This window comes from Vipera ursinii, assembly GCF_947247035.1.
Source record: "Vipera ursinii genome assembly, chromosome: 3".
Taxonomy (NCBI): Eukaryota; Metazoa; Chordata; class Lepidosauria; order Squamata; family Viperidae; genus Vipera; species Vipera ursinii.
Genome location: NC_139516.1, coordinates 77,328,812 through 77,341,012, shown reverse-complemented (window position 1 = coordinate 77,341,012; position 12,201 = coordinate 77,328,812).

The following is a 12,201-nucleotide window of genomic DNA, read 5'->3' as shown; positions in this document are numbered from 1 at the left end:
GAAATGGTAATATCTTTGCCATATTTTCTTTAAAAAGCTCTTTTGCTTCTACCAACTTTCTTTAACAATCCCAATTTTCATCAAGACAATCACAAGGATAGCATATTCTGTCTTTACAAATGAAAACAAATGATTGTACCAAGAGATAAAGGATACAACCAGGCTATGGATTACTAACTACAAATGTCCTATTTCTGTGATTTAGCATATGGTTTCATGGTATTGATTTACTCCATACAATTCTTTTATAAATGTGGTTGCAGTGATAGGGCCAGGTATAAGCTTTAGCAAATCTCAAATCTAGGAATAAAATGAGCTAATTTGGAAAGAACTGGGAGATGCCCAACATGAAGCATGCTTTTCACAAAATAGACAGATAGGGGAGAAAAAGAGAGAGGCAGAAATAATAACAGATAAGACAGAAGCGGTTCTACATGCATTTCTCCAGAAGCAGCTGTATAAAATAAACTTCACAGTGGGAAGGAAAAAGAGGGTGAGATGCAGTTTAATGACTGACAGTTATCTTCTATTCTTAATGAATAAATTAACCTAGGTTGTCCAATATTTAAGATTTGGGAGACTCACATAGGTGTTAGGTACTGTGTGCCTATTCTCAATCTGGAGTGCCTTTTTGCCAGATCAGCCCAGCAATAATTTTTGAGAGCAAAACTTATCCCCTTTCTACTTCAAATGAATCTAGAGACATTATTTTGTTGCAGCGGTTTTAAAGTACTTTTTCCATGATAAAGCCTCAAGCTTCCGTGCTCATGTAGGTTGGTGCACTCAACTTCATTAAAGGCCAACTCCAGCAATTCATTGTCTGTCTTTCAAAAGAAGGAATACTCTCTCACCTGAGCCAATGGTTTTTGTGGGCTTCTAGAACTACTACAAGTAGTCCTAAGCTTACAGCCAAAATTGGGACTGAAAATCATTGAAGTTATAGGTTGAGGCACCCATGTGACTGGACCTGGGTGTTTTTTTTTAAAAAAAAAAACCAAAACACATTTTTTGAGGTGGTAGTTAAGTGAATCCCACTGTTGTTAAGTGAATTTCATGGTTGTTAAGCAAACTCATTCTTCTGAATGGGCTTTTTTTTTGCTGGAAACTAGCCAAAAATGCTAGAAACTGGTTAAAAAAAATCGCTGTAAGTTGTAATCATGTGACTGCAAGATTCTGCAACCAGTCGTAAAGATGAGCTGGTTGCCAAGCACCTGAAATGTGGTCATGTGACCAAGGGGAGTGGGGGCACAACATTTTATGACAGTCAGAAAGGCTTTGCGGGCCATAAAGCGCCCGTTCCGATTCCTTCTTAACTACAAATGGTCTTAAAACAACCATTTTAATTCAAGAACTATATTAAGAGCCATGGTGGTGCAGTAGTTAGAATGCAGTATTGCAGGCTAACTCTGCCCACACAGCCTGGAGTTTGATCATGACCGGCTCAAGGTTGACTCCACCTTCCATCCTTCCAAAGTCAGTAAAATGAGAACCCAGATTGTGGACAGCAATATGTTGACTCTGTAAACCGCTTAGAGAGGGCTGTAAAGCACTATGAAGCAATATATAAGTCTACAGTAAGTGCTATTGCTATATTATCATGAACAGTATACTGAAATAGAACAGTCGTAATAGCATTTGCTATTTGTTTTCAAAACACATTAGAATAAATCAATAAACAATCATTCGTATCATTTTTTCCCTGGGCTTTCATTTAGTTTTTATACATTTGTCTGCTTGGTTGTTTAATAAGTTCATCATTGCATGGGGTTTTTTTCTAGTAGCGAGCACCAGGCACATTAAGTGCACCGATCTCTGATACCAGCATTAAAGAATTACACATGCCGTCTGTGGGCACTCTTTATGGAGATGCTGCGGTGAAGGGGAGATATGGCTTAGTTTGTCACTTTCCACCATAACGGATCATCCACACCTTGTACATGTCTCTCTCCAACATGCACATGTCAAAAAGGATACTAATGGAGAGAAGAGATAAGTTTTATCTTCTTCATGTCTTATTTCTGGCAAGATTTACATTCCCTCCATTCTGCTTCACTAATTCCTTCGGGGGAGGGGGGAAATGGAGAAACGGCTTTATTTTATGCATCACACCTCTAAAGTGTAACTCCTTTTCCTTCTCACGATATTTTAAGGAATACGCTAATAACTGCTGGGATCTCTCCAGCTTTTGATCCCTTGAATAAAGGGGTGAGAAATAAAATTAGTTAAAAAATTAATTAAGAAGGAAAAAAAACCTGAGATAAGCAAAACAGGCAGTCCTCAACTTGTAACTATTCATTTAGTGACCATCCAAAGTTACAATTGGCACTGTGAAAACTGACTAGTGATCATTATTCACACTGATCACTGTTGCAGCATCTCCATGATCACATGTTAAAATTCGGATGCTTGGCAACTGGCTCATATTTATGATTGTTGCAGGGTCTTAGGGTCTTGTGATAATCTTTTGTGGCCATCTGAGAAACAAAGTAGATGTGGAAGCCAGATTCACTTAACAGTTTGATGTGATTCAGTTATCCACAGTGGCAAGAAAGGTTGTAAGGTGGGGAAAAACTCACTTAACAACTGTCTTGCTTAGCAACATAAATGTTGGACTCAATTGTGGTCATAAATTGAGGACTACCAGTGCATAAAAAATATTCTGGGATCTGCACGTAGCTCTTTGACAATCCTATGACAAATATTTTGTGCTCATCCAGAGAGAAAAGGAGGGGAATCCAGACCTGGGATGCTGTTTCTTGCTTCAAGGTAATGATTGAAGAAACTCACTAACAACCTTTCAGAGGAATTAAATGGTTTCTCTCATTTATTTTCTTCACAGCAGGCTTGAGGGCAAGCATTTAGCAGGGAAAATACGAAGGGTTAAATAGAAATAAAGAGGAATTATATTATATACTTTTCTCCTGAGCTTTAATCCAAACATTCATCTGCATATTTTTATAAAAACTCAAATGACTTTTTCCCAGTTTGGGAAAGGATTTCTGTATCCCTTCTTTCATCTTTGACACTTGAACTTACCATTAATAACTTGCATGTTTGTCTTTCAAACATTAAATGATTGGTGGATGAAATGTGACTTGGCAATACTGTTCCTTTTATTATTATAATTATGCTCCTGTTTCAACAAGAACTTAATGTTTCAGAGATACAAGTGTCACTGAGGAGACCAGAAATGATCCTTTGGTCTGATTACAATGAAGATACTACAAAGATATTTGTCTAGTGATGATAAAACATACAAATTAACATGGAAGGTTAATTAATTAGCTCCACAACAGGGTCTTAGCCTAGGTGCAGATAACTTTCTTTGTATCATAAATCAAATATGAACTGGGACACCTTTCTAACCAAGTAACTGGGAAATAAAAAAATGTTCTGTTAAACAATGGCTTAAAAAGAAGCAAAAAGGAAAAAAAGAAAAGGTTTCATGTAATGTAATAAGTGAAATTTAGTCTCAGCAGCTCTAGAGATTCCAGGGCATTATGTTATAGTGGCAATTAATGATCCAACAGGCAAGATTTCTTTGACAAGCTATCAAAGATATACTTGAAAATTTCTGTCACCTCAGATTACTCTTTGATCTTCCTACTTTCTTTCTGCAAAATTTCATGACTCCCTCCCTTCTTGCTTTCAATTTTCTAAGTTTAATATTCACCCTATAGTAGAACTGAAGAAGCTTCTTGGATAACAAGCAAAACAACTTTAAAGAAAGCATTCGTGACAAAGCTATTTTTTAATTGACTGTTGCCTACCTACTTTGAGCATCCTATATATCTCACCATCTCCAGTGCAGTGAAGTTTCTTCAGAATCTCTTCTTGCCTGGTGACCCCTTTATGGTATTCCAGCTGCTTTGTGGAGTTCTATTTATCCTGACTGGTGATAATACCATCTTTAGAAGTGACTAGTAAAAATAGTATGGGATTGCTTCATCCTCAGGCCCTCTGTGGCGCAGTCCCAGATTCGATCAAGACTTTATGTGGCTGAAGTTTGAGTTATTTCCAGATCTGTTCTAATTTGACCTTTTACCTTTCTATACTTCTGGAATATTCTCTGGACTCTCTCTTTATGATTTTAATCCCAGTCTAAATGACAGTTATTTTGTCACCGATATTGCAAACTGAGCAACTGAGGTGTTTGAGCTGAAGCAGCCGTTTACTAATTAATGAGAAACCCATTCATGCTGCAGCAAGTGTATAGTGGAGCTAGAATAATATTTGTTTCTGATGGCTTTACGGTGTTGTTACAAGGAGATTGAAGTGTGGAAAAACAATTTTCTTCTTAACCCCATGCAGTTCTTAGGACAACTGAACCCGAACCAGTTACTGTCCTTGATTTCAGTCTTCCAGAACTGACATTGCCCATTAAGTCCCATTCAGACAACAACACTGCAGAAAAAATAAATAAATAAATAAGATACACTCCAACATCTTTGCCCTGGTTTGATTATAAATTTAGTAAACAATCCTCTCACATTTCATGCCTTCTGTATTGTATATTTTTAAACTGAGTCTATCTCTCTTCTGGGTTTCAGAATTAAACATGATTTTAATAGAAATCCTCCTGTGGAGGTGTCTTTTTCATAATTAAATCCTGATTGTAGGAACCATGGTGGCGCAGTGGTTAGAATGCAGCATTTAGAGGCTAACTCACTGCTCATTGCCAGGAGTTCAATCCTCACCAGCTCAAGGTTGACTCAGCCTTCAATATGCTGACTCTGTAAACCACTGGCTGAAAAGCACTATGAAGTGGTATATAAGTCTAAGTGCTATTGCTATTGCAGTTATATACTTTGTTTGTCCCACCTGAAAATGTCACAGGTAAGAATTTCCTTGAGACGTCAAAATGATTACCAAAACAAACAGCAAATGCTGCTTTCCTAAAATGGACCATTTATATTTTATTCTATCCACACTGTGTGCAGTGAGGGATCATGTCCAGTCCTTTTTTTATGATGTGAACAAACTCCTGATTTCAGAATCCCAAAATTCCTCGTGAAACTTCGGACTGAGGTCTTTCTACATCTTTTCTATTTTTTTCTTCTCTGATTGCTAAACTTTTCAATATTAACAGATGGCATTTTGAAATCTGTGAAAATGAGTTCTTCATGGTACAACTCCTTTCCTTCTCCAGGGACTAAAGCAACTTTAAAAAGAAAAGGAAAAGCTGGCATCACAAAAAAACCCAAAATTATCTTCTTCAGCCAAAATGGTTAATTAAACTAGCAGTTACTAATAATTGCTAGAATGAGTCATGTTTGTTATCTTTTAAAGTACATTTCTCTGCTATCCCACAAGTTATCCTGATGTGAAATTTTAGCTCTTCAATTTGTTTTTTTTTAAACAGACCTTGTGGGTAAGGATACATATTTTTAATCACTCTGTCTATAGATAAGCACCACATTTTTCCCCCACTAGATTATTGGCAGGACCCTGTATTTTCCATTGTAGCCTTTTGTGCAAATTTATGATTAAAGGAAACAAACAGCCTTACATTTTAGGAGGGAATAACATTTTTGTGGTTTAGAATATTTCAGTAATTTTCTGTACTAACAGATCTCATAACTAGGAAGGGGGGAAACAAGAATTTGCTCCTTTAGAGACAAGTTGCCATTTCAGATAATTAAAAGAAATGAAGCACCAGTCCCTGTTATTTCCATATAAATATGATCATTAAGAATTCATTTGCCAATTTCATTTCAAAGAGATTCATAACAGTAGGGTGGAATGGTTAAATGGTCATTTAAAATATTAATTTCTTTTTATTCTGGTAGAAATAATCATCATTAATGGATGTCTGCCATTCGGAGAAAAGGTTTATGACGTGAATGCAGGTAAATTGTATCCTACCAATATGTTTTCATTAAAAAATATCAGCCAGATATATTGTTCATGTTTGTGGAAAAGAGTCAAGGGAGAGCTCATTCTTTCTCTGAACTGCGAGGAGTCAACCTTGTCGAAAGCAGTGCTAGGAATTCTGTTGCAAAAATAGCCTAATTCTTATGATGATTCCCCATGTATTTAATATTCTCCTCCTTTCAATAAAATTACATAATTTAATAAACTATTTATTTGCAATAAAAACAGTGTGGGGATTTTTTTTAAAAAAAAAACCATTTGAATGAGTTTTCGAAGGCTACACCCAGGAGCACCCTTCCGTTTTAGAACATCCAGTTGTGAATCCATCTGGAATGGCATCAGTTTCAGCTCATTCTGTGCCCGTTACTGGATTGTTTAAGGGGCAAACATACATATTAAAATGTATTGCAACATCTTTACTTCCAGTTATTATTTCTTTAATGACCCAGTGTATAGTAGGATCATCACAAACCTCCACCCTTTTAGCCTTTTTTCAGGCTTTAAAGACCTTTCCACCAAGCTTTGGGAGATTAGATGACAGCACCTTAGCATGGATTGGCACCGGGTTTTTGTTGCTTTCACTATTTTACATTTTAACTGGTTGTGTTTTATAGTTTTCAGAATGATTTTACATGTCTTTCAATCTTTGATTGGGAGCCACCCAAAGCTGGCTAAAAAATGGGCAGTTGTATAAGTGTTATAAACAAATAAACAAACATATAATGGGGATGCCAAATCCTTTATTCCAGGTCCTTATTTTTTTAAAGACAAATTCAAACACAGGCCAATCTAGAACAGCATTCAGACATAATTTTAAACTGAGACCCAGTGCAAGCCTTCTTGAAAACGAAGGCCATCACATGTTAAGATATGCTATGTCACGGGTCAGCAACCCGTGGCTCTGGAGCCACATGTGGCACTTTCAGCCTTCTCCTGAAGCTCCCAGTCATCCTCTGCCATTTGCAGAGAGAGAGAGAGAGAGAGAGAGAGAGAGAGAGAGAGAGAGAGAGAGAGAGAGAGAGAGAGAGAGAGAGAGAGAGAGAGAGAGAGGCACTTGTGCTTCCCTTCTCTCTCTTTCTCTCTCTCTTACACACACTCTCTCTCTCTCTCTCTCTCTCTCTCTCTCTCTCTCTCACACACACACACACACACACACACACACACACACACACACACAGAGAGAGAGAGAGAGAGAGAGAGAGAGAGGAGGGAGGGAAGAGGACTGGCAGACCAAGGGCAGGAGAGCCAATCCAATAAGAATGTGTGTCAGCTTGTCAGAGAACAGTGTGAGGCCAGCTGGCCAGATGAGCAGAAAATTGGAGAGAGGGAGAGGAGGGGAGAGAGGGAGAGGAGGGGAGAGAGGAGGGAGAGAAAGGACAGGAGGGAGAGGAAGAGAGAGAGAGAGGGAGAGAACTCATGCACAGCAGCCTCTATTTCTTTTTAATTAAACTCTTCAATCAAGCTCCCCCGCCTTGTGTGCCCATGGGTTTTGCAGCTCCCAGTGTTTTCTTTTCTCTGGGAAACGGGTCCAAGTGGCTCTTTGAGCGTTTAAGGTTGCCGACCCCTGTGCTATGTAATACTTGACAAACATAGATAGTGAACATACCTATCCGAACATAGGTAATTTGACACTGTTGAATCTACCCAGAATATGAGCATTTGGAATGGATCATTTCTACCTGGCCAACTTTACCTGATGGCTGATTTAGTTGGTGGTGGTGGTTGGCATCACATACTGTGCTCAGTGGTGCTAACTGCTGAATCATTTACCATGTCTACATTGTGCTTATCAGAAAGTAACACTATGACACATGCATTACAGTTAATGAAAATGGTGGGCCATTGCCAGACACAATTCAGTTAAAGGGCCCCCATTATGCAAAAGGGGTAATGCTTTACTTCTGGAAGCAACTTCTAGCAAACATGCTGTACACTAATGAACATAATTGGCTGTTTGGACCGGTTCAGTAGAAATACCACAGTGTGACTTGTTGAGGGTGAAACCAATAAATAAAAATGCAACAATAGTCTCTGTGGCTGAGAAAATCATGTGATCATTCATTCCATCTGCCCATTTCTTCATAAGCAGAAGGGCTGCAGCTGAGTTGCTCTCCCAGCTTTTTTCCATTAGAGGTTTATTTAGATCAAAGCAATGCTTTATGTCAGAGTCTTCCAAATTAGGAGTCTCCAAAAGGGCAACTTCTAGAGTAAATGTTTGAAAGGATAGCAGCCAGAAGTTGTCACTCAGTCACGGTAGGATGACTGAGTATAAACTGAGAATGGACCCCTGAGTGGGCCTAAATTTTTAATTCCCAAAAAGAGCCAAGTGTTCAATCTGGCATCACGTTGGGCTTGGATCTACAACTCTGTTATCATTTGCCTGCTTCTGTGCTTTTAATTCTAATGACCCTTTGTTTTATTAAAAAGGGGTGCTTTTAGCTAAAGGGGATGCCTTGGTGATCAAAATGTATGGTTAGAAACATATTAACTCCCTGTGTTCACAGCTAAGTCCCCAGTTTGTCATCCTAAAACAATGAGACTATGAATCTGTCTTATAAATTTACCAGCCTTTTTTTTTTGCCAGCTGCTTCCGCATATGAGAGATGAATGAATTTTGAGCCTAATGCAGTGCTCTCGTATAACTTTCCCTAACTTGATATTCTGCACTTCAGTTCCCATCATGCTTAGCCAAACTAGAGCTGCCTGATTGGAGAACACAGGAATGCCTGTATATGGTCGCATATGCTGCTCACTAACATCAATCTTCCTTTTAGCCTTTGGCTTCTGTTAAGTGAATAAAATTGCTGAGGGGCTTCAGAAATGGGAAGCTTGAGGAACTGTTTAATAGAAAGGCATTGAAGGACAATTGCCAAGAAAAGAAAGTGTGTGGGAGCACACAAACATTTGGCTAGTTATATCAATTGCTTTGCTAAGTTTTTCTTTTGCACTTTCCAATCAAGCAAAATAATTTATGTTTGGTTTTTATTTCAGAAGAAAGAGAGAGAGAGAGATGGAAAAATGTGACATTCTTGCACATGGGAGAAAGTTCTTATGCAAGTGTCCAATTTTTCTGAGCTGTCATCTCTCAACAGTCAACAATCTCTTTGGCTTCCCACAACTCATTGAAACCTCAAGGGAGCAGAGCAAGAAAAAAAAAATCATGTTGTGGCGTTAATGGTGGTTTTTCCTTCCCATCCAGCAGCTTGGGTAGTCAAAGAAACTGAAAAGCAATTGATTGATGTTTAACTGGAGGGGGGAAAGCCAACTGTCACGTTGCTACTTTGCAACAATAAAATCAGCTCAAAACCTGTAAAGCAAAAATGGACTGAAACACCCTGAGAAACAAAACAGAGAAATCGTTCCAAAAGGAAACTTTCAGGAAGCTGAAAGATTTTGGCATGATCACACCTGCAGCTGAAAAGAATGAACAATAATAGCCAGGAAGGTGGGCTGCCAGGTGTCACTCAAAAACCGCATAACACAACCAAACCCTGGGATTGTTCGTTGTACTGCCCCAGCTAATCCTTTCCTCTATCGCTTAGGTCAGACATAAGTAATTCTTTGTGTAAAGAATAAAAATAATTGCGGTCTTCACAAAGAAAAAGTTAGGAGGTATTGTCCCCCTCAAAATAGTCTTGGAAAATATTTTAATGTTTATGAAAATGAGCTGATGAGAGTAACTTATCACAGTATGAATTCCAATGTTATGAGAACAATAGTGACATGATTTGTGTGGCAGTTTCGCATAATGTATTGTTGTTCTAGAGTTAGAATAATGGGAGGAAATAATCAGAAAATTGATCCCTTATGTTCAGAACAATTCTGCAGCATTCACCAACCCTAGATTTTAGTTATATGAATGGTTATTTATTCAGCTAATAGGAAGATCAATTGGATTTCATTTTATAAAAGGAAAAAAATAGTTGTAAATATCTTGCTACGATTAAATAGAAACAGCTTTGGCTGAAGTGCCTTTCCAAATGTTCTGAACGTTGTTCACTTACTGACCACAATCCACATTTCTTCTGTTTGCATTTCTAACAAGCAAGCATTGTTGCTGCTGGGAAAATATAGTTATTTCCTGAACAAACAAGTATAATTCTTCCCTGGTGTAGTTAAATGGTGTTATTTAATGCGCTGGAAGAAAAGCATAGCACTTATTGGCTGATACAAATTGAGAAGAGCCACCGCTTCATAGCCTGGTCTGAGGGGCAAGAAGTCTCCAGCAGCATTTTCTCAGAATTAGGCATTGTGGGATATACAGGTAGTCCTTGACGTAGGGACACAATTGAGCCCAATATTTCTGTTGCTGAGATATTTGTTAAGTAAGGCGTGCCCCATTTTACGATCTTCCTTGCCACAGCTGTTACGTGAATCGCTGCAGTTGTTAAGCTAGTAACAGGTTTCGTTAAGTGGCTTCCCTGTGGACTTTGCTTGTCAAAAGGTTGCAAAGTAACGTAGCATTTTTCATAATATATGAAATGTAAAAATATTGGGATGATATATATGTGAATGAAAAGTTTGAAACTTAAAGGTAAATTAAGCTGAAGAAAATTAAGACTAAGGAATGACTGAAATACTGAGGGGGAAATTAAGCTTAAATGAGAACTTTGAATATAAGATATATAGTGATTTAACAAATTAGCTTTTATAAATATAAGTGAAATATAAACTGATCAGAGAAGATGCTATAGCTAGATGTCATAAGATATTTTTTATATTTTTATATATTTTTATAATGCATGAAATATGAAAACATTGAGATGGTATCTAAATGGAAAATCTGGATATAGATAATAATAATAATAATAATAATAATAATAATAATAATAATAATAATAATAATAATAATAATAATCCTTTATTGTCAAAGTACAACATGTGTACATTGAGATTAGCTGGGAAACTAAGCTTAAATAAGAACTATAAAAATAGAATATATGGTGAACTAATAAGATGATTTTTATAAAAAGAACACATGATAAGAAAAATGTCATACGTGGATGTTATTATTTGTACAAGCACAAAAAATGTTTATATTTAACCTTTTATGCATTGAAAATATTAAGGATGATATTTGTTTAAGGTTGAAGAAGGAGAATACTGTTGGAAGAAGGGAAGATCAAAGAAATATATTATTAATTAATATATTAATTATGGAATTACAAAAATTAATTATTATTGACTGTTAATTAACTACTATTGATTGTTTTTCTTCAAAATATATGAACCAAGATAGCACACTGTACACTAGGCACTAAGGATTGTTATTGTAAAAAATCAATAAAAAATTTCTATACAAAAAAAAAAAGGTTGCAAAAGGCGATCACATACCTTGGTACACTGCAACCATCATAAATATGAACCGGGTGCCAGGCAACTGAATTTTGATCACATGACCATGGGGAGGCTCCAACTGTTCAAGTGTGAAAAATAGTCATAAGTCACTTTTTTCAGTTTTGTAGTAACTTCAAAGGATCAGTACATGAATGGTTGTAAGTCAAGGACTACCTGTATGCCCATTGAGATTAATTGTGCCATGCAGTGATACTATTGGGCTTCAGGATACCTCAGAAAGACACTTTCAACTATAGCTTTCTGGAAGCTTCCCTCCCCTACTCTACACAGAGAGATTTATTTTTCATCTCTTCCTTCCTCTTCTTCCTTTTTCTCAGTTTTACCCTCTGCACTTACCTACACATACAACTGGCAATTTCCTGCCTTCAACATGTAAGAGAGTTATGATATGCTGCAAAATAAAACTGCCATCTTATCTTGCATTGCTGATTTTTTCCAAAGAACTGCTTCATGGCCTTTGCCTGAATGTTGTTTCAAAGAGTGGAACTAGGATGTTGTTCACTTTGTAAAACTTGTCATAGATGCACAGATAAGTTAAGGCCAGAAGAAATTAACCGGCATGACTTCATTCTTCCACAGAAAACTCTTCCAAAGCTAGATGTTTGGGTTTCATTGATCCCCTGAAGAGTTCTACTGACACTTTTCTGATTTGGATCTTTGGCTTCTTCCCAAGTTAAAGGGATATGGAATCTTCAATAGACCTTGATAGATCTGTCTTTCATGAATTTATTAGGTCCCCATTTAAAGCCATCTAAGTTGGTAACAACCATAACTTGTGGTAATGAATTTGAAGAAGTGATTTCTTTGATCTATTCTAAATCTCCTTCCAGTTTCATTGGATGACCCCTGATGCTAGTATATTGAGAGAAGGAGAAAAACTTTTCTAATTTCTCCATGTCGTGGGCCATTTTATTCACCTGGTATAACCAGTCAGTCACCTTTCTTCAGGATGAGTCCAAATCCTTCTGA